The sequence below is a fragment of the Triticum urartu genome, chromosome 3A (genome assembly GCF_056163025.1).
Source record: "Triticum urartu cultivar PI428250 chromosome 3A, HENAU_Tu73, whole genome shotgun sequence".
In the NCBI taxonomy this organism is placed as follows: Eukaryota; Viridiplantae; Streptophyta; class Magnoliopsida; order Poales; family Poaceae; genus Triticum; species Triticum urartu.
In genome coordinates this window covers 231,149,293-231,173,058 of record NC_141875.1, presented here as the reverse complement: position 1 = coordinate 231,173,058, position 23,766 = coordinate 231,149,293, and positions in this window count along the sequence as shown.

The window sequence follows — 23,766 nt, the reverse complement described above, 5'->3', positions numbered from 1 at the left end:
ATGTCGAGTCCCCAGACCGCAAAAGGCCAAGTGATGGTGATTGTTTGTAAGGCAGTGGGGGCATATGGCTTTGGTTGGCAAAGAGTTGGCATCCGACGCAACGTTGGACAAGGTCCTGTGCATCTGCTTGGGCCGTCGGCCAATAAAACCCTGTACGGAAGGCATTGCTAACAAGGGCCCGAGATGCGGCATGGTGACCGCCGAGTCCGGCATGAATTTCACCCAAGACCTGCCACCCCTCTTCCTCGGAGATACATCGTTGAAGAATTCCGGTAGCGCTTTTCTTATAGAGCTCTCCATCAGGAACCTTTTAGGCCTTCGAATGCCGGACAATGCAGCGGGCCTCATTCTGATCCTCAGGAAGCTCCTTCTTATTAAGGTAGGCCAGGAAGGGTTCGGTCCATGGGGCAATGACTTCCATGATGAGATGCGTCGACGGTGTTATTTCGGTGGCTGAGCCTCCGATGATGTCGGTGTTTTCGGAATATGGGGTCATATTCGGACTGGACTAGTGTTGCCGTTTTCCCCCTGCCACACCACGGATGGCTTAAAAAGCCTTTCTAGAAAGATATTAGGTGGGACCGGGTTGCGCTTAGCGCCAACACGAGCAAGAACATCTGCCACTTGATTACTTTCTCAAGCCACATGATGGAACTCGAGCCCCTCGAACCGGGCCAACATTTTTATGACGGCATTACAATAAGCTACCATCTTAGGATCTTTGGCGTCGAAGTCTCCATTTATTTGAGATATAGCAAGTTTTGAGTCCCCACACACTTCTAGGCATTGTATGCCCATGGAGACAGCCATCCGGAGACCATGCAATAAGGCCTCGTATTTGGCTGCATTGTTGGAGTCTGTGTATAGTATTTGGAGTACGTACTGAACAACGTCTCCAGTAGGTGACGTTAAAACGACGCCCGCCCCTTGCCCTGCCAGCATTTTGGAGCCATCGAAATACATAACCCAATTGGAATATGTGCCATACTCTTTAGGGAGTTCGGCCTCTGTCCATTCGGCGACGATGTCAGCCAACACTTGGGATTTAATAGCTCGACGTGGTCTGTATGTAATATTAAATGGATGGCGCTCAATGGCCCATTTGGCAATCTAGCCCATGGCATCGCGGTTGTTTATAATGTCATTGTGTGGTACTTCAGAAGCCACTGTGACTGAACACTCCTGGAAGTAGTGATGGAGCTTTCGGGATGCCATGATGACTGCGTATGCTATCTTTTGATAATGGGGGTACCCGGATTTGCATGGTGTAAGGACAGTGGATACGTAGTATACTGACTTCTGAAGCGGGAATTTGTGTCCGTCCTATTCTCGTTCAAGGACGAGCATGGCGCTCACCACCTGATGTGTTGCCGATATGTATAATAACATTGGTTCACCGATGTTTGGCGCGGCTAGGATTGGGTTGCTCGCAAGAAGGGTTTTTATTTGTTCCAGTCCGGCTGTTGCCACGTCCGTCCACTCGAAGTGATCGGTTCTCCGTAGAAGGCGATAGAGTGGCAGTGCCTTTTCTCCCAATCTGGAGATAAAGTGGCTTAGAGCTGCCATGCAACCCGTGAGCTTTTGGACTTGTTTAAGGTCTGTTGGCGTAGACAATTGTGACAGAGCACAGATTTTAGCTGGATTTGCTTCAATTCCTCTATTGGAAACGATGAAGCGCGACAGTTTTTTAGCGGGGACGCCAAAAAAGCACTTTTCCGGATTGCGCTTAATGTCATACGCGTGGAGGTTATCAAACGTGAGACGTAAATCATCTATTAGTGTTTCGACGCGCCTAGTTTTGATGATGATGTCATCCACATAAGCTTCAACTTCTAGTCGATCTGTTTCTCGAGGTATGTTTGAATCATGCGTTGGTATGTGGCGCCAGATTTCTTGAGCCCGAAGGGCATGGTGTTGAAGCAGAATGGCCCATATGGGGTAATGAATGCTGTTGCAGCTTGATCAGACTCCTTCATTTTGATTTGATGGCATACACAATATGCATCATTGAAGCACATTGAGTCTTGTCCTGCAGTAGCATCGATGATTTGATCAATGCGGGGGAGGGGGAAGGGATCCTTAGGGCAAGCCTTATTGAGGTCTTTAAAATCGATGCACAACCGCCAGGATTTGTCCTTCTTTGGTACCATCACCAGGTTTGCCAGCCAGTTTAGATGTTTTATTTCTCTGATGAATCCAACCTCAATTAGCTTGGCCAGCTCCTCCCCCATAGCTTGGCATTTGGGCTCGGAAAAGTGCTGCAATGCTTGTTTGATTGGTTTGTATCCCTTTAAGATATTAAGGCTATGTTCGGCCAGCTCACGTGGGATTCCAGGCATGTCAGAAGGGTGCCAAGCGAATATATCCTAGTTTTCACGAAGGAAATCCCTCAGTGCGGCGTCGACCGTTGGGTCTAGTTGTGCTCCAATAGATGCTGTCTTCTTGGGGTCCGTTGGATGGACCTGGAATTTGACTATTTCTTCTGCCGGTTTGAAGGAGGTGGATTTGGGTCGTTTGTATAAGATCACATCGTCCCTATCCACCGTGGAGCGCAGTGCGGTTAATTCTTCGGCCGCGAGGGCTTCAGATAATGCCTCAAGGGCCAGGGATGCGGTTTTGTTTTCGGCGCGGAGTGCTATGTCCAGATCACTGACAAGAGTGATTATGCCGTTTGGTCTGGACATTTTGAGCTTCATATACCCGTAATGAGGTATAGCTTGAAAGCGTGTAAAAGCATCCCGCCCCAACAGGGCGTGGTATCTGCTACTGAAAGGAGCCACTTGGAAGGTGATTTCTTTAGACCGATAATTCTCCGGCGTGCCGAATACCACGTCAAGTGTGATTTTTCCCACACATCGCACCTCCCAACTGGGAATGATTCCTTGCAAGGTCGTGCTGCTTTGCTTGATGCATCTCCTGTCTATTTCCATTTTATCGAGTGTATCCTCATAGATGAGGTTTAGTCCGCTGCCACCGTCCATGAGGAACTTGGTGAGTCGAAAGCCATCCACGATGGGACTAAGGACTAAAGCGGCTGGTGCTCGGAGTGTCCTGTATTTTGGTTCGTCGCCGGCATTAAAGGTTATAGCCGTGTTGTTCCAAGAGTTTACTGTGGAGATTTGACAAACTTCAGCGAGGCCGCGAAGTGCCCTCTTGCGCTTATTGATTGAAGCGAATGTCTCAACTACCGTCAGTACTCTCGGGTCGTCGTCTTCTGGAGGGTGTTTTTGGTAAGGATGTCCTCACCGCTTTTGGCTACCTGCCGGGGTATCCAACATGCTCTAAGGCTATGGGCTGGTATGGTATCCGGTGTTGTGTGTATTTTGCATGGGCCATCGAGCCATCCCTCCAGAATGGTTCCGTGCCGCGTAATGAGTTTGTATTTCTTGGCTATTGGACTGGGTGCGTCACGGGGGTGCGCCCTTTTCGCCTGGACCAGTGGTTGAGTTGGGACTGATGGGTCCCAATAAGCTGCCTGATCCCTCCAGGTGCTTTCCGTTACGCTCTATTTTTGTACGATAGTTGCCAAGTCAGAGAAGTGTAGTATGCAGCGGGGATTAAATCCGTTGAGGATTCCATCGTTCGTGCAACTGTTGCGGAACGCTGATATCGCATCCTCGTCGTGGAAATCTTTAACCTTGTCCTTGACAAGGAGGAATCTGGCCCAGAAGTAGTGGACCGTTTCCTGAGACTACTGTTGTATGCTCGTGAGAGCACTTATGTCTAGGTGGGTGGGTGGAATTGGATCTGGCCCCTGACCCGATCGATGATCCGGACTCTAAAGGTTTTCTAGACTTAACAGTCTGGGCTCGGGAGTATCTTCTGGTTGCCTTTGCACGCCATCTGATTCTATGTTCGGAAGGCCGGTCGTCTCCTTTTGTGGGCGGGTATCCGGCTCTATAAGGTCGGCGATCCAGACGTAGTCCATCTTCAGTATAGGGGAAGAGTCGCCGTCTTGCTCCTCGATTACCGCTATCTGGTTGGTGATCGATGGAGATTTGATTTCTATTTGGTCGGGTTTGAGCCCGATCCGATCGTAATTTGTAGCGATTCCCAGGGCGGTGATACGATCAAGGAGTTTGTTTAAAGACGAGAACTCCGCCGGATCCATCTGCTTGGAGTGTTTGGGGTCGATATGAAGAGGATTTACGATGGCCCGAGAGGTCATCGTCAGCTTAACGGCCGAACGGGCGGTCATGGTAAAGCTGCCCAACCGGAGGGTTTGGCCTGGGGCCAGTTCTCCTCCGGTAATGGTATTGTCTTTAAGGACGAGGCGAGTCATCGATCCTGTTGTCGACGGCATATTGGAACTCTCAATGAAAGAACCAATGTCGGTGTCAAAACCGGTGGATCTCGGGTTGGGGGTCCCAAACTGTGCGTCTAAGGTCGATGGTAACAGGGGACATGATGTTTACCCAGGTTCGGGCCCTCACTATGGAGGTAATACCCTATGTCCTGCTTGATTGATATTGATGAATACGAGTATTGCAAGAGTTGATCTACCTCGAGATCGTAATGGCTAAACCTTAGAGGTCTAGCTGGTATGGCTATGGTAATGAGTATATCTCCCTCTCCGGACTAAGTCCTCTGGTTTATATAGACACCCGGAAGATCTAGGGTTACACAAGGTCAGTTACAAAGAAAGGAATCTACATATTCGGTCGCCAAGCTTGCCTTCCACGCCAAGGAGAGTCCTGTCCGGACACGGGTGCAAACTTCGGTCTTCGTATCTTCATAGCCCATCAGTCTGGCCCATGGCTAATAGGCCGGACGCCCGAGGACCCCTTAGTCTAGGACTACCTCAGGTCCCAAATGTCAGAATCCAAATCTGTCACGGTCATGCAGCCTTTCCTATGAAAATTTACAACCCATTTGATGTGCTAGTTCGAAATAGGTTTATGGATGCTGGTGGGGGCTAATCACTTGGCTTCTATAATGCACAGTGAGCTCAAGCAGCCAGCGAGAGTGATGTTATTTCCCTTGTTTGGGATTTGTTAGTTGCTACAATATTTCACTCTAAATTAAACGACTAGTAAGCCATTTGGCTTGCTTCAAAGAAAATATGACAGTCATAGCCGAGTTGAAAAGGGCAAGAACATCTAACTCCAGCTACAAAAGCACGAGGGTTAATTTTTCATCTGGTTTACATAAAAAACCAGGTTGAAAAGGGCAACATCATCTAACTCCAGCACTGTATTCGGCAGTCACAGTCAAATGGATCGATCAGGTCCATAGAATGAACATCTTGGGTCGTAAAATTTACTGGATTATGACCACAATATGTTGTAAATAGAAGCCCGGCATGTTCAGAAGCTCTTTTGCCCACCTTAAACTCATTTTTTGCTCTTCCACATACCCATCCGTCAAAACCATGCTGCTGATAAACTTAAGCCTGATGGACAATAGTAACCTCGCATTCAGCAGGAAGAATGTGACAAATCTAGTATTTGCACGGTTGGCTACATATCGTTCTAGCGTTATTGCCTCAATCGAATCTCATGAGAAGTGAGAAAATCCTGATGCTTATGAATCCACCGATTGGTTATAACTTTCTTACCCCGTCATGTTGCCTAAATAGACATGAAGATCAAAAACAGTTAGGCCTTAAAAAAAGAGTGTCGAAAGAGCAACATCTGAACGGTTAATTCTAGTACAGTATATGCGGGCTTCCAATGTGCGTGAAATTATCACCTTTATATACAACTTCTGTAGACATGGAAAGCATTGCAGCAAGCCAATAATCTTGTTCAGATCAAAACTATTCATTTGGATATATAAGATCTTGACAGAATCCAGCACCATTGATAGGCCATCCATGGAGAAACTCTTCATTGAGCATATAACATAATATTAGTACAAAATGTGTACTCCAAGATGACATATAACTTATGCGCATAAATTTAAAATGCAGCTTATGGTTACAAGTGTAGATGATAATATAAAGTACCTGAAGAACCGTGGAGCCAAATACCATATTTAAATGAGCACAGAGATCATGTATGACACCCAAGGTCTCCAGTTTAGGCGCAGAGAGGACGGTTATTTGCAACGGTGAATAACTAGAATCAAGGATCAACCTTTGAAGTGAAGGGGCATCTTGGATGATGAGCTGCCTTCCATCAAAAGAAATTCCAATTCTTACAAGGTTAGGCGACTTTATTTGGAGACAACCGATTCTAAGTGTGAAAACAAGCACCAAGCACTCCAGGGCAGGGCAACTGGAGTGGATGATGCTGTGCAATGAGGCCTCCGATATATGAACCTGCATAAGTGGAAGTTTCTTGAGAAATGGGAGTCGAAGGTTTACTACCAGACTATCTAGTAGGTCGCACAGCGCAAAGGTGGCGATGTGGAGAGACGAGGAAAACCGCGAAATGGACATCGGTGCTGAGGGCACAGGTAGATGGCGTTCGGTACCTGGTAGGTGATTTCCAGGGGAATAGTAGAACTCAAGCAGCTGTAGTTCTATGAATTCAGCGGATTTCAGCTGGGCGTCCACCGTGCAGGGCATGGTATGCTTGCTCAGGTAGCATGACGGGATGAAGAGGCTTTGAATGGAGCCCTGGTGGGAGGAGATGACGGCTCTGGGGATTTCAAAATCATTGAAGAGAGATAGCTGACGACAGACGAGATTAAGGGGCACGGCACGCCATAGAGGGCGCCACCGAATTGAGAGGACTTGGGTGCAGCAACAATCCTTGGTGGTGAGAAGCGAGATGATCTCCCCAAGGACGGCGTCCGGGATATCGCTGATGCGGTCCACCCAAGATTCTACGGTTTCCTGGGATCTGGTGGGGGCAGGTTCGCCGCTTCTCCCCGCGCTGCCAGGTGTGGGATCTACAACAGGCATCGCTGCTGGCGGGAGCCTCATCTTCTTGGTTCTGGGGTCAGCCGACTCCATTTTCCTCGAGGGCATCGCATTGTGCTCATGGATTTGAGCAGAGTAACGAATGCCGAGCCTAGTAGTAGTGCGAGTGAAGAAGAAGGGGAGCTGGGGGTTTTTCTGTAGTAGTGAGGAAGAAGGGGAGCTGGGGTTTTCTGTAGGAGTGAGGGGAGGAATTTGGGGGTACGAGTGGTGCGAGCTGACGTGAGGTGGGTGGGAGTGAGGAGGAAGAAGAACACCCAGGTTTTTTGGGAGGCAGTGTGCTGGGTGTGGGTAGCTCCTCTCATTTAGTAAATATATGGACTATTGAATTGATTTTACTATTTACTAGGGTGGATGGGTTGTTTTGTCTTGGGCCTAGAGAAACAATTACTACTAGTACAGTGGAGACACTCTACAGCTACCCAGAAAAACAATTACTACTAGTATAGTGGATACAATACCGCTTGTGGCTCCTCCTAGGTCATCGAAATGTCTCCCTCTACTGAATGTTGTTATACTTTTGTTCACCGACATGCGGGCCATGCAGCGCGCGGGCCCAAATGCCATCCACCAAATTAGAAGGCAGTATGCAGGCGGAGAGTCACCCTGGTCATAGTGCGGCAGTAACGAGCCATCGTATCACAAAACCCCCCTCCCCGCAGTCTAAGTTTGACGGACGAAGCAACCATCATTTCACTCTTTGCTGAATCCCCTTCTCCCTCACCGTCTTCAAGAAAGGCAACACTCGCATCTGCCACTGTTCTTCTCTCCCAACGAAGGGAAGGTAAGCGGATCCGTGATGTTGGAATATTTTCGTTCAGAGAAAAAAAGAACTTTTGCAAAGCAATAACCGATCCTCACTCTCTTTTTTGTTTCATTGTCATTGCGATTGTGTTTTTATTTTAGTGGTCTCCTAGTATTCGTCAGTTTCATGATGGACCAAGGAGAAACCGGCGAAGATCTGCCGATATTAGAGCAGACGCGGGAGGCTGATCCCCATGAGACAAAGCTCCAAGAAGATGGAGGCAGCCACCGAGCCGACCCTAGATACGCTCACGGCCACTACTGAGATGGTCAATGCCCCGTTTGAGGTTAAAGCCCCCGTGGCACTACAGGAGCAGTTCCCCCCCCCCCCCCCCCCGCTGAGCTGCCCAAGGTGATTTTCTTCTTTGCCGATCTTGATTGTGGTTTTTCATCTAAGTATGTGGTGATGAATAATGCAAAATTTTATTAGCTTTGATGCCATGCTATACATAGTGGTTTAAATAACTTGCTTTTCTTATACTGGAAAGTAATTCAGAATTTGTTTCTGTTTCAATTAGAGCCCTGCTCCAGACAAGGATTGGGTGGTTGTACATGTGACTCGCTATGAGGCGGATGACCCGAATATACGCACTGGGAAAACAGAGTTTTTAGGCTGTTGGATCCTGGAAGCCATTTGCAGTTATACCAATGAAGAGTTGTATTCCAGGCTCACTATTTTCGGGCATGTTGTCCAGGGTGTACTGAAGCACAAGAAGTTCAAAGCTACTCCTTCGTTTGTGAGGCATATTGTTCTTGTCAAGCTTACGTAGGAAGATGACGTGGCATGCCTCCACAAACAAGTTTATGAGTGGCAAGGCCACAAGGTTGTCTTCATGACGGTTCACGGGATTGAGCTGCTGACGGACGTCCTCGATGATGTTCATGGCAAGGTCCGTCTTGTGTCCAGCCCAAATTAGATTGAGCCATGAAATAGTTGCCCCAGCTAGTGTTGAATAGTAGTTTGGATTGTGTCTAATTATCCTAACCTTGCCTGTTATCGAGCCCTCTGGGGCTAGTACTTTGGTTGAATCCGTCTATGGGAACTGCTGCTACTTTTGTGTGCCCGTGAATCATGTGAGAACCATTGTAATTGTTTCTGAAACAGATGCATCCTCACTAGTTTTTTTCATGAATATGGCATGGTAAGACATAACTTGTCACGGTTTATCATACGAGCAGTGTGTGTTTTGATGAAATAGAGTACTCGTTCGAGAACTGTGCACCGACATATACATAAGTACTTGTAAACACTATTGGTGCTACCCCACTTGTAAGTAGTTGTGCAAAACACGGCACATTGGCTCAGATCGCTTTAACACTAAGCTATCGACCAGCTAACAATGAACAATCTATTGTCTGACATATAAGAAACTATGTATCTTGTTACAGTGGTTCATGCAGTTAATTGAGGCCACAATGTAAATTCCAAACGTTCACACGCTAGTCCAGTGTTCATGTGGAACACTCACATTAAACTCGGCTTCATAAAAAACTTGAAAAGCATAAGCTAAGCAATTTTATACATCCGAATGATTCATAGAAATTAACAAACATATACTAGTTCACAGCAAAAGACAAAGTTGTGAGAAGGTTTATAAATTAGGAAAAAACAAGCAAGGCTTCTCTGAGCAAAGGGCCTCCCGGCAGGCTTAAATTTCCTGGAGTTCACTCTGGTTTTTTCTTGTTGCACCATCGAGGGATAGGTTCTCTCATTCCAGAATAACCAATTATAATTGTGTTCTCAGCTGGAATGGTGAACTGAACCATGTACTGTACTGACCAGCTGAAAGTCTTGTGCATTCCACTAAATTTAAGCACCACTATTTGCATAAATAAGCAGACCACAATGCCTCTTGTCCACGCACCTATCCAAAAAACCATCGTGCAGCCATGCCAGCTAGTCCCCGGTCCATGCATGAACTGGTAGAAAGTGCATTTCGGACTAGGATGCAGTTGTTTTCGTTCGTCCCTACACTGCAATCAGGAAGTAAAACGTACAAATCAACTTCTTTTATATTGCGTTGGTCGTTCTACCTAGTAACTACCAATGTAGGAATACCTATAAGACGGGTGGTTAGACGACGACAACGAGGGATAGCCATCTCATTTTGTGCAGTTCTACAGAAACTGAGGTGTGTGCTTTTGATTGCGCGAATAGAAACGATACGGAGACAGACATCCCGAACCGATATGGAGACATGCATCCCTGTTTGCCCAAATACAAAATACAGTTATTTAAACTGTGTCAGATATTTGCCGTGGCGTATGATTAACCGCAGAATCTATTGTGTTATAATTGGCACGATATTGACAGTATGAAAGTGTCCTTAAGTAAGTAGCATCACATCACATCAACACTGCCACTAGATTAACATACAGAACAATAGCATTAGTATTACTGTCATAAGAGTAGCACATGGTCAACGAATATGCAATCAAATTTGTGCAGTTCCACTGGGATGAAGCAATGTTAGCGGTCTAAGATTTAAATGTAACTGCAAAAACACAATTCATGGGGAATAAAGCAAGATGGAAGCACTTCATAAAATGGTGGTAGCATTGCTTCAATTTATCTACGGCACTAGACCATTACTTATAGTGACATTAGGTGCCATTGCTTAATGCTTCATGTGATTTTACATTAACGGTAGCGATATGGGCGTAGGGACAGCAGGGGCATAAAGTGGTGAGGCAGATGTGGTTGCCGAGAGCGGCAAACACTCAGGCAGCATGTCTGCATTTATCCCATTTTTTATCTCCTCGGACGACATTTTCCTATGTGAGCACAGGAAATCTAGACCTGCTCATTCTCATTTGCGTTTTCCCCCAACACCCGTCACTTTCTTTCCTTTTTCAACCAAGAGATAGGTCCACTTCCCCCCACCCTTCACCATCCACCATGCTTTCTTCGTCTTTTCAACCAAGAGACCGGTTGGGTAGCCATTATCTACTACTTTCCCCCGTTTCCTCTTAGAATCAAGTCCTAGATTCGTGCTACAGCTTTCCCACTTTCTTCCCTGTTTGAACCAACTCTTAGAGTCGACTGTATGAACTAGCTTTACCTATAATAATAGTAAAATTCTAGGTGGCTTTGGAATAGTGGACGGAAGTAGAAAAAGATCCACATGAAGCCAATTGGGGAGCTGGGGCAGTAGAGCAAGGCAGGTTTTGAAGGAATATATACCTGAGAGCCGTCGGCATGTGGCAAAGACGGCGTCGGGAGGCTGCATCTTAGCCACAATACCACAGGGAGGAAGAAGGGGTTAGAGGCCCTCCCGAGCCGGCGCTCTCCTGGAGAGAACGACACGGCCGCCGATCGAGACACGCGGGCAGCCATTGGTCTTCTCCCTCGCCGCCGATGATTGCACATGTAGAATACCCTGTATATATCATTTCATTCATCTTTGAGAGGTAACTATAAAGATGTGGGAGGAGTCTACAAAGAAAGACCATCGTATCACCTGCAGCAATTCCAACCATCCTTTAGTGTGGAGGAATATCATAGGAACTCTATATGATATGATTTTTATAGGATTTTTTTCTTTAGAGCCAATTGGTTCATAGGAATAGATTCATATACTCCACATTTCAAAGGAAATAAACATGATATCATTTCTATAGCTTTAGAGACACTTGGTTCATATGAATGGATTCCTATACTCCCATAATTTAAAAGGAAAATAAACATTAGCGTATATTCAATAGAAAAGTTCCTATGATATGAACCAAATTACATCTCTTTTCTAATCCCTCCTCATAGGAATTGAGATACATGTCATCTCTAGATTCAATAGAAAAGTTCCTATGATGTGAACCAAATGACATCTCTTTTCCAATCCGTACTCACAGGAATGGAGATACTCCATGTCATCCCTTTCCCTACAACTTCCATGTATACATCTTCTATTCCTAAATAGCTAGTACAACCCACTAGTAGATTTTTTCCAAGACATGCAACTATGGCACAAGAACTATATAGTGTGCGAATAACTTTGAAAGATGGTCGCTGGATGAAGCTAATCCAACAGTGCAGAGATGGCAAATCCAAGCACTACTAGGGATATCATCAACATTCCAGCAGATCTTCCACATGTACAATTTAGAAGACTCCATGGTTGAACTTAAGCATAATGCACAAACCTCAAAACACAAGCACTTCTCCTTTGTTCTAGAATCTTCCGTATCATAATTGAGTTTTTTCTAAATGAATTGCCATTATTTGTTTTTTACTTTATGCTTTACAATGCACAACCCCATGAATCTTAACATTTTTATAAAACTAATTTATTTTGAATGAGATGAACTATAAGAACTAAACGAACATCTACATCATGCATATATGAATGCATGTGTACCTTACTAGTTTTGAGTAGAGTAGCAAATTTCACGCGGCCCCGAGTATATCAAAATGCAGGGCCCATGCATCATTGCCTTTCGGTCGAACCTACGTCCACAATTTTTTGTACGTAATATATCTCCACTAGTCCCCGAATCCAAAATGTTGCCTCGTTCCCCTAAAACCAAGCGGCCCACACATATTTAAGGTGTCAACTCGAACTCAATCCCTCTCCCGTTTACTACTACGTGGCCCCGCACATCGTAGTAGTACTCCTACAAACCCTACCGCCGCACACATCATCGGTTTTCTTCAAGAGGACGAGGGAGAAGCTGATTTGTAGTGGAGGCGCTTTTAAAAAAATGACCTGTAGTGGAGACCCCTACCCTAGGGTGCTACCGTACGCATCATTGGTTTTCTCTTTTCTTTATGCTCTTGCGCCCTATAGTGCTATGATGGTTGCTTCGTCTGTCCAGCTTAATGTGGGAAAGGTGGGGCTTTGTGATATGACCCCTCATCGCTCATTTTCTACTACTGCGGCGCTACCACTGGGGTGCATCCAATTCCAACCGCTGCTCCGAACTATAATTTGGTGCATCGCATGTGGAACAAGACGGTGGATGAGCCACATGTCGGCCAAAGGGGTCATGTTAAGTGTGTCGCCATTTCGTGTGCGGGCTGACCCTGCTTGAGTTGCTACGCCAACACGACAGGTGCAGCCTACCACTTGGTTTTGCTCCTTGGTGAATCCCGACTATATTGATCTAAAAAGATACGTACTGAACTACCCTCTCCGTCTCGTTTTTTAGGCGTCTCGGTTTATAGGGCGTGCACGTAGTTCTAGGTCATCCATTTGACTAACTAAATATGAGTTACTATGTCACAAAAAGTATATCATTGGATTATTAAGCGAATGTAGTTTCTAAACATATACTGTTCATCACATATATAGCCAGTTAAATTCTCCAACTAGAATGACGTGCATGCCATGTAAACCGATACAGAGGAAGTATAGTACTAAAAATGAGGTGATTTTACCGAGCGATCGGCGGGGGAGCATGGCCTGTCATGCGGTCCCATGTGTCATGATATACCAAGGCGACGTGCGTGTCCCTCTTGATGCCGAAGCAATACTATGTGGTTTGAGATGATGGCGAACCGAAGTGTGAAATAATGGTTGCTTCGTCCGTTTGGGAAGGTGCGGCATTGTGAGTTGACGTCTCATCGCTCATTACTACTACTGGGGCGGTACGACTGGGGTGCGTCCCCCTGCTGTTCTGCACTGTTATTTGGTGCTTGACATGTCGACCCGGTTGCTATATGTCCCACATGTCAGCGACAGGAAGTACAAAATTCATGAAAGGGAGCATCAACGGAGGAGTACAAGACACGACTTGGGTTTTTGCTGCTTCGCGCGATCCATCAATACAAACCCAGACTAAAAAAGGTGAGGGCAGGTCTTTTCCCTCGCGGCAGGCATGGGAGTTTAGCATAGTCTATTCGAGGCAAGGAGGCAAGAAGGGAAACAAGCAAATAAAGGTTGAGCGACTTAGTTTTGGGAAAATCTGATTTTACGGAGTACGTACCCACTAGGGTTTGTAGCGCTCATCTAAAAACATTCATTTTTCCGTTTTATAAGTCTCAATTCTACTACAAGTAGTAGTACCATAACATGTTGGATTTTGAGGTGCGTTAGATCACCCGATGCAAGCAGTGTCAAGAGAAAACTCACCAATGCATGTAGAAGTTCATGGAAATTTAGTGGTCATTCATGCATTCGTTCTAATTAATGCCTCGGTAAATATAACTTCTTTAGAAAAACGAGCGTACTAATTACTTGTGCAAACTAGGAGTACGAAATTAATTCGACCACTCACCGTCTACTTTGGTTGGAGAGATTTTGAAATTGAGCCATAAACTGGAAAGGAGGGAGTAGTAACTTTTTTCTCGATTACTATTTGTGGCCTTGTATAGATGCAAAATGAATTTTTTTTATAGTGGCCTTGTATAAGTAAATGGATGGAGTACTAAAGGACATATATATTCCAAACAACATGATAATCTCTCTAACCAAGGTAGTAGGGACGAGGAGTAAACGGAGGGAGTAGTAAAATTTCTCCTCGTCCTGCGAGCCACCACGTGCGTGGGCGAGGGAGCGGGCGTAAGGCATAGAGTACTACTACTAGTAAGCAAGCTTCACCTCATCCTGCAAACCACCGAGCCTGTGGGCGGGGGAGACGGCGTACTAAGAAAGCTTCTCCTCGTTCTGCGATTTGACGGGACACATCAAACGTACTCCAGTGTATAGAGCGTTGCCTCTAAGGTAGGCCCCACATGGTTTGCCTCTTTTTAAACATAACGCATCAAGTCGCAATTTGTTTGTTCACCCGTGGTAGAAATCCCCCCTCCACCAAGTGGACAACCAGTACACGGTCAAATTACCACGTGGGCTACCTTTTCATACAGAAATGAGCTCCACCGTGTACCCGCGTGGGTGTGGTTGCGAAAGAGACGGGAGTACGTGCGCCCTGCATGCACCTCTTCTCTTCGTGCATGTCCCCAACCTACATGGGTGTGTGTGAGAGATACAAACCTAGAAAAATGGCTTGTGCGGAATAACTACTCTTCGTAAGCCATTGTAAGAGTGAACAAAATAGTGAAGCAGGGATAGGGGAGCGGCGGAGATGTGCGATTCTTGGCCGGCGTTTGGCCTCGTTTAAATAGGAGATTAAATAGATGGCGGACGGGAGGAGATCGGCCGGTGTTGCATTTAATGCCAGCCCGGTCATGAACGAACGTGTGTCCAGAGTTGGTTTCTCGGATTCCACATGGGCGGGTTTCATGGAGGCGTTTGAATGCAGCAAGGAGGCGTGTTCAGCCAGACGTGCAGCGAGTGGCGCCCTCGACTCTGACGTAGGACACCACGCTGTTCTTCCAATGACGTGTGGGCTCTTTGGGTACATGGCCGACATGTTAGTGACCCAACACAGGCAGCGCACAGCAGAGGAACCTTTGGTGGGCCAGGGCGGTCAGAAGCGGGCATTTCATAAACCGATGATTGTTCATTGAGTGTGACGTCATCCTTTTCATGTAGATAAGCCTACTATGTTGATAGCCTGTTCGATACGTTGTGATTCATAAAGACCGCTGCAAACATCAATGTTCTGCTTATCACATATAAGATTGATTAATACCCGTAATAATCCATGTCCTTAACAAAGGGTGCATGCACGTATAGGTTGAGCGTGTGTCTTGCATCGAGTGCTATGTGCATGCAGGAGTGCGAGTGTTGCGTGCATGCAAGGGTACGTTTCAGTGTTGCATGCATGTGTGCTTAAGTGCTTGTGTTCGTGAGTGCATGTGTACGTGTCAGTGTTGCATGCCTGCATGCGTGCGTGTGTTCGTTATGTGTACGTGTCAGTGTTGCACGCCTGAATGGGTGTGTGTCTTGCATGCATGCATGTGTACGTGCGGGGTGAGGCTACACGTCAGTCAGCTGACTTTTTCATCTCTGGTCATTAGATTTTCCAGCCGTTGGATACAAAATCAAGGGCCTACAGTTTATCATAAAACTCCACCCCCTAAGCTGCCAGCCACCACCGGCCGAACCGCCGGCACCCGCCGCCCGCGGCCGGCCCATGCTGCCACGCCGCCCCGCCTGCCCTGAAACCACTCCCCACCGCCGTTCCACCGCCGCACCGGCCATCCCTCTAGGCCCCCACCCCCCGCGCGCCGAGCGTTTTCTCCGGCGATCCCCACCCCACCGCCCAATCAACGCGCCCCCACCGCCGGCGACTGCCAACCAGAGGTCTCACGACTTCGAGTACCCACCGACCACTAATTTATTACCATTTATGTCCTTCATATATGCGCTGACGGGTGGTCCCTATGGTAATGTGCGCTGCTGAATGTGGACCGTTTGACTGGTCAATTGATCGTGTCATCAATAAATTACGGAGCTGTATGGTAAGCCAGTGACCGTATGATCACCCTAAAATGTATTTTATTAACACAATACAGACTCAAACTACCATTTCTTTCTTTCATATATGGGCTGACAGGTGGGCCCTACGGTTACATGCCCCGATGGTGCAACACTAGTTGCGCCACGTGGAACATTTGAATGGCCAATTGATTGTGTCATCAACAAAATACGGAGTTGTACGGGTGAGCCAGTGACTGTATAATCATGACATGTATTTTTTAACACGGTACAGACGCAAGGGCTCATATATACGCGCAAGCACTCACCGCTATAAGAGCACACACGTAGACCCTACCCTATGAGAACCTTCGAGAGAGTGAGCCAGCATATGATCTTGAGATTTTACGAAGTCACCATAGGTGCCTCGTAGTCGAGTGGAACGTCTCCTCCCACTGAACGCACATCGCCGGAAAATACTGAAATTAACCCAGGATAAATGCGAGCACCAGGACTTTAACCCTGGTGGGCTCGAGAAACCACTGTCCTCCTAACCATCCAACCACATGACGTCCAACTCAACCGCAACTGCAACGCCCTCAAGGACTTAGCAGCTGAAGCCGAGGTAGAGCTGCCTCTATGACGTCGACGCCGACGTGCGCCGTACCAAAACCACTCCGACCACGCCATCGTGCGCCTCACTGCTGCTGCTCCACTGTCGCAACCGTCCACCGCACCGGAGCTGTTCTCGCTATGCCGTCGTTCGCCGCCTCGGATCTGGTTCCCCGCTGCCGACAGACGGCCACTGCACCACACTCAACAACTTGGCCATGGGTTCGTCCAAGGCTCCACCGTCCTCCACAACTTCTCATTTCCAGCGAACCACAAGAAGATCGTTGGAAAAACAGAAGGAGGACACAGCACTGCCAGCAGAAAGATGTACTCCTCTTCCCTTATTCGTGCAAACCTTACGTCTCTGCTCACACCGTATTCATCCCACGAAAGAAACTAGTCGAGCGCTTCTTACTGCATCTTCTTCATGATAATAAATGCACAAGGTTTCCTCCCTTTACTATTTCACCTTTGCTAGAGGTCAGTAGCCCGCCTGGATTTCAATTCAGGGTCAGTTGAACCACAATTAAAAGAAGCAGCACCCACTTAGGCGCGCGGAGCACCTAGTCCGCATGTTCGCCGAGGAAGCAGCGCATCGGTGTCTATCATAGGGGTCTGGGGTGTAGGAGCTGCTTGCGCCCAATCTGGAGGTCGGTGGGGCTTGAATAGATGGCCGGGGGGCGGTGCCAAGCATGGCGTTGCGGTGAGGTCGAGGGAAGGGCGCAGGCAGGGGACTGGGCCGGTGGTCGCTGGCGTATTGAGGAAGATCGTCAACACTGACTGGCTGGAGGTAGATGAAGGCGATCTGCCCGTTCATTGTACATCGAATGGTGCAAAAAAATGGACTGACCTGTTTGTTTTCAGTCGACTGTTATTTTCATAGAATCATGTAGTAATTTAGTGTGCCATGCATGTTGTAGAGCTATCATATGCCTCCCGTCATTTATTTCTCACCAACCTGCTATCTGCTACCTTTACACTGTACTAATTGTGCACACACTTCACCCATACTCACACTATTGTTTTTTATGCATGGGTATTTCAGACTCTGACGCAGTGTTGATGAATGCAGAAAAAGAAAAGACAGAAGTCGCTCCAGTGTAATTCGAAGACAAGCACTAAGCGTTTCAGCGCTATAAAGGGTGCAGTGTCAGCAGTTGGAGACAGTAAACGTAGCTCTGCAGTTGATGATCTCAATTTCCACACACAACCATCCCAGGTGCTTACTTTACACTTAATACATCATACATGTTAATATGTCATGCCGTCCTGTTTTTCATACATATTCCATCCTCCTATCATGCGTCTGCCTTACATGAAAGTAGTGTTTGTCAGTATCATGCATCAATGAGTTATGAAGAGCAAATTTTATTCCTTTTTCTTGTGGGTTTGTCCTGACAAGGCAAAATCAAGAAAGAGGAAGGAAAAGAGTAAGGAAGGCGATGATGGTGGTCCTCTGCAGCAACGTAAATGGAGCATCTGTACCGATTCTCCTTGTACTAATAGTGCATTACAAGGTCCAAGTCTCCGCTCCCCAACTCCACCATCCAAGGTGCTTGCTCTAACTTGGCAGTGTGATATCTGTTTGCATGTTGCATATGGTGTCTAGCTTGTATTGCTCCTAATTAGTGTAAACTGCATCTGCTTAGCTTACACATGATACATGTGAATATGACATGCTTTCCTGTTTTTGGTACATACTATATCTGTCTATCACACCATGTTCTTACATGAAACTACTCTTCTTGTGTATCCTACGTCAGTCACTTATGATGGGACACCTTTAAGTTGGCAGTGTGATATTGGTTTGCATCTTGAATATGATTTCTAGCATGTACTACTTCTAGTTTGATGAACGCCACCTATGACGAGACAATTATAACTTGGCAGAGTGGTATTGATTGCACCTTTCAAATGGTCTCTAGTTTGCAGTGCTTCTAATTTGTTGAAGTGCCTTCTGCTTAGTTACCACATCATAGGTGTGAATATGTCAAGCCGTCCATTTTTTCATACATATTCCATCCTCGTATCATGACTTTGCCTTTCATCAGAGTAGTGTTCGTCAGTATCATGCATGAATGAGTTCTGAAGAGCGAATTATATTCCTTTTTCTTGTCAGTTTGAGCTCACAATGCAAAGTCAATAAATCTGAAGGAAATTGGCAAGGCATTGGATGATGGTGGTCCTTTTGAGCAACTGAAACGGAGGTTCTGTACAGATTCTACTCCGCCATCCTCCCAACAAGATTCGCAAGACAACGCAAGGCTAGACAGTTAACGTAGCTGTGTAGATGATGAGCACATCTCCCCTACTCCACCATCATAGGTGCTTGCTCTAACTTGGCACTATTATATGTGGTTGCATATTGTGTATGATGTCTAGCTTGTACTCCCTCCATTTATTTTTAGTCTGCATATAAGGTTTGGTCAAAGTCAAGCTTTGTAGTGTTTGACTAACTTTATATTAAAGAATATAAACATTCACAATATGAAATCAATATTATCAGATGCACCATGAAATGTATGTTCATACTATATAGTTTTAGTAATGTAGATGTTCATATTTTTTATATAAATTTGATCAAAGTTTGTGCAGTTTGACTTTGACCAAATCTTATATGCGGAGTAAAAAGAAACGGAGGGATTATTACTTCTAACTTTGTTGAATTGCATCTGCTTACTTTACACATAATGCCTGTGAATATGACATATGTTCCTGTTTCTAGAACATACTATATCTGATCACACGATGTTCTTACATCAGACTACTGTTCTTGCATATCCTGCATCAGTCAGTTATGATAAGGCACCTTTATGTCGCGACTATGATATTGGGTGTGTCTTGCATATGATTTCTAGCATGTACTGCTTCTAATTTGTTGAAACGCCATACAGTTTGAACTTGGCAGAGTGATATTGGTTGCATCTTTCATATGATGTCTAGCTTGCAGTGCTTCTAATTTGTTGAAATGCCTTCTGCTTAGTTACCACATCATAGGTGTGAATATGTCACGCCATCCTATTTTTCATACATATTCCATCCTCGCATCATGTGTTTGCCTTTCATCCGAGTAGTGTTCATCAGTATCATGCATCAATGAGTTCTGAAGAGAAAATTTTATTCCTTTTTCTTATTAGTTTGATTTTACAATGCAAAATCATTACAGCTGAAGGAAATTAGTCCGACAGTGGATGATGGTGGTCCTTCGGAGAAACTCAAACAGGGGGTCTCTACAGATTCTACTCCGCCATCCTCCCAACAAGATTCGCAAGGCAACACAAGGCTGGACAGTCCACATAGCTATGTAGATGATAAGCACATCTCCCCTACTCCACCATCACAGGTGGTTGCATGTTGGGTATGATGTCTAGCTTGTATTGCTTCTAACTTTGTTGAATTGCATCTGCTTACTTTACACATAATGCGTGTGAATATGACATGTGTTCCTGTTTCTAGAACATACGTGTACATGATGAGCACATCTCCCGTACTCCACCATCACAGGTGCTTGCTCTAACCTGGAACTGTTATATGTGGTTGCATTTTCCGTATGATGTCTAGTTTGTATTACTTCTGATTATGTTGAATTGCATCTGCGTAGCTTACAACATATACCTGCAACGATCACTTACCCATAAGACACATTTAACTTGGGACTGTGATGTAGGTTGCATCTTGCATTGTCTTCTAGCTTGTACTGCTTCTAATTTCTTGAAATGGCACTTATGACGAAACACTTTTTACCTGATAGAGTGATATTGGTTGCATGTTCATATGGTGCCTCGCTTTCATTTCTTCTAATTTTGTTGAAATGCCTTCCGCTTACTGTTTTTTCATACATATTCCATCCTCCTATCGTACGTGTGAATATGAAACGCTATCTTTTTTAGTATATATTCCATCCTCCTATCCTGCGCTTGCCTTAAATCAAAGTATTGTTCGTCTGTATCATGCATCAACCAGTTATGCAGAGCAAATTTATTCATCTTCTTGTGGTTTTGACTTCATAAGGCAATATCAGAAAATAGGAAGAAAAAGAGTAAGTTAGGGGATGTTGGTGGTCCTCCGCACCGAAGTGCTGAAGGGTCTGTGGTCCTTCTAGATTGAACTCCCACATGCGGAGGGGCCGTCGCTGGCACGGCAGGACCCGGTGGACTAGCATTACCTGGATTACATTGATGAGGCCGGTGTCCTTTTCGAGGAGGCTTCGGATGTGGCTTTGTATCGTCTGCACTTCTTCAATTGATCCCCAGTCCAGCCCCTTATTAATCCATGATGCGGGCTGTAATGGAGGGCCAGATCGGAACGCAGGTGTAGCTGCCCACTTGGTACCACGGGGTTTAGTGATGTAAAACCACTCCCGCTGCCATAGGTTGGAAGCTTCCGTGAAATATCCTCTGGGACAAAAAGCATTGGTGAGCTTGTTCACCGTGCCACCACCACACTCTATTTGCTTCCCCTCGATAACCTTCGGCTTCACATTAAATGTCTTGAGCCATAAATTGAAGTGTGGGGGAATGCGGAGAAAGGCCTCGCACATGACAATAATCACCGAGATGTGAAGGAAGGAGTCCGGAGCTAGATCGTGAAAATCTAGCCCATAAAAGAACATAGAGTCTGCGAACGAAGGGATGGAGAGTGAACCCTAGCCCCTAGAGGAAGTGGGAGATGAATACGACCCTCTCGCTGGATCTAGGAGCAGGAATAACCTGTCCTTTAGCGGGGAGCCTATGGGGGATTTCCACTGTCAGGTATCTTGCCGCCCGGGACTTCGCGATATCGTCCTCTGTGACAGAGGAGGCCACCCACCGGCCTTGAGGGCTGGGTCCGGACATGACTGGGAGGCTGGAGAAATTAAGTTGAAAACTGGGTGTTGGAACTCGAGGTTGGAAAGGTTGAGGAAGAGGTAGGCACGGAAGAGAAAAATGGGTCTGTGCCCCTTTATAAAGGCGATGAATATCAAACGCCTCCTCATAGGCCTTAAAGCCTGCCTATTCCCAAGGGATCATGGCAACGGAATGGTTGGGTTATCCACGCCCATATTGATGAGAATCCCGTAATAAGGGGACACGATCTCTGCTTCGACATGATGTGCCAAGAAAACCGCATCTTAAAACATGGAGTGGGAGGCTAAAAATGGTTTGAAATAATGACCGGGATGTGAGGTGATGTCACACTACGAAAATTGTCAGCAAATTGGACTCATAAAATATTATCCTCTCTGCGTATATGTGTGGTACTCGTTTTGCAGAGCTGGACACATTTTCTGTATTCGAAGGCTGTTTTGGAGTATTCGGAGGAGGAACCCGCCTTGCAATGTTGAAGACAATCTGCGCGCCGGACACCTCGTCATTGAAACCTGGTTCAGAGGCTACTAAGGGAGTCCTGGATTAATGTCACATCCCTAGTGCTGGTATGCTCTGAGCTAGCTAGTCATGTGTTGCATCTTGTTTAAATTCTTTTGAATTTGAAATGGGGATTGATCAAACCCTAGCATCAGATCAAATCAAATAGGTTCAAGATAACATAATTTTCAATGAACCCATAATGACCTTCATAAATGTTCATCATTTTTGAATTGGTATAGAACCTCTGCCAAAAATGGTGCACACTTCTCTAGGACACTCTGGATTTTTGAATTAAACCATAAGTATTTCAATTTGGAAATTTAAATTCTATAAAATATTTTAAATGTACAAATAATCTTGAAAGCATTTGAGGGCTATTGAAAATAATTCTATAGGTGCCCACAAATATTTTCAGGAGTTTTGTACATGGATTAGTATTTCTACTAATTCAAACAGAGCAAAAAAATTAGAAAACAGAAATAAAAGAGAGAGATAGAACCTACCTGGGTTACCTGGCAGCCCAGCTAACCATTCCAACACTATTGGCCTAGCCCACTGCTGTAGTGGCCCAGCCCAGCGCCGCCTCCTTCAACCTCATGCAAGAAGGCACGAGGGTGTGTGCCCGCGGTGCGCCAGCACGCGCACGGCCACCGACGTCCACCTCCTGCTTGCCTCTTCGCCCTGGCCCTCCCTGGTGCAGCCACGCGACCCTCCCTGACTCTCTCTCTCACTCTCTCTCGTCCCCATCCCCTCCCCTGGCTCTCTCCCTCGCATGCACCGAACGCAACCGCCGCCGCCACTCGCCATTGCCGCGCCCAGAGCCTCTTCCCCCGCCTCACCGACGCGTCCCAGGGATCCGCCTTGTCGCCCTCTTCCACCTCATCGAGCCACGCCTCGTCGGAAGCCCTGCTTCATCGTCACCGTGTCGTCTTCAACCTCGGGATGCTGAGATCACCACCGCCATGCCTTCTACTCCGAGCCTCCCCCGAGCCCACTTCGACGCCCCTGCCATCACCGTGAGCCACTGACCCGAACCCCCCTCCTCTTTGTTCCATTTAATTAATAACCTCTTAAGCTCATATCTATCTTTGCAAGCGAAAATAGCAGCAGAAGATTCTCTATCAAAAAGATAACCTTTAGGAATAACAGGCATGTTTTCATCATCGTATTCAGATTCAATAATTTCTTTTTCTCTAGCCCCAGCAATTTGTTCGTCAAGAAATACACCCAGGGGCACAGTAGTATCAGACATAGAAGCAGTTTCATCATAAGTATCATGCATAGCAGAAGTGGCATCATCAATAACATGCGACATATCAGAACGAATAGCAGAAGCAGGCGTAGGTGTCGCAAACTTACTCATAATAGAAGGTGAATCAAGTGCAGAGCTAGATGGCAGTTCCTTACCTTCCCTCGTAGTTGAGGGATAGATCTTGGTTTTTGGATCTCTCAAGTTCTTCATAGTGTCCAGCAGATATAAATCCCATGTGACTCAAAGAATAGAGCTATGCTCCCCGGCAACGGCGCCAGAAATTAGTCTTGATAACCCACAAGTATAGGGGATCGCAACAGCTTTTGAGGGTAGAGTATTCAACCCAAATTTATTGATTCGACACAAGGGGAGCCAAAGAATATTCTCAAGTATTGGCAGCTGAGTTGTCAATTCAACCACACCTGGAAACTTAGTATCTGCAGCAAAGTGTTTAGTAGCAAAATAATATGATAGTGGTGGTAGCGGCAACAAAAGTAAAGACAGCAAAAGTAATGTTTTTTTGGTATTTTGTAGTGATTGTAACAGTAGCAGTGGAAAAGTAAATAAGCGTAAACCAGTATATGGAAAACTCATAGGCACCAGATCAGCGATGGATAATTATGCCGG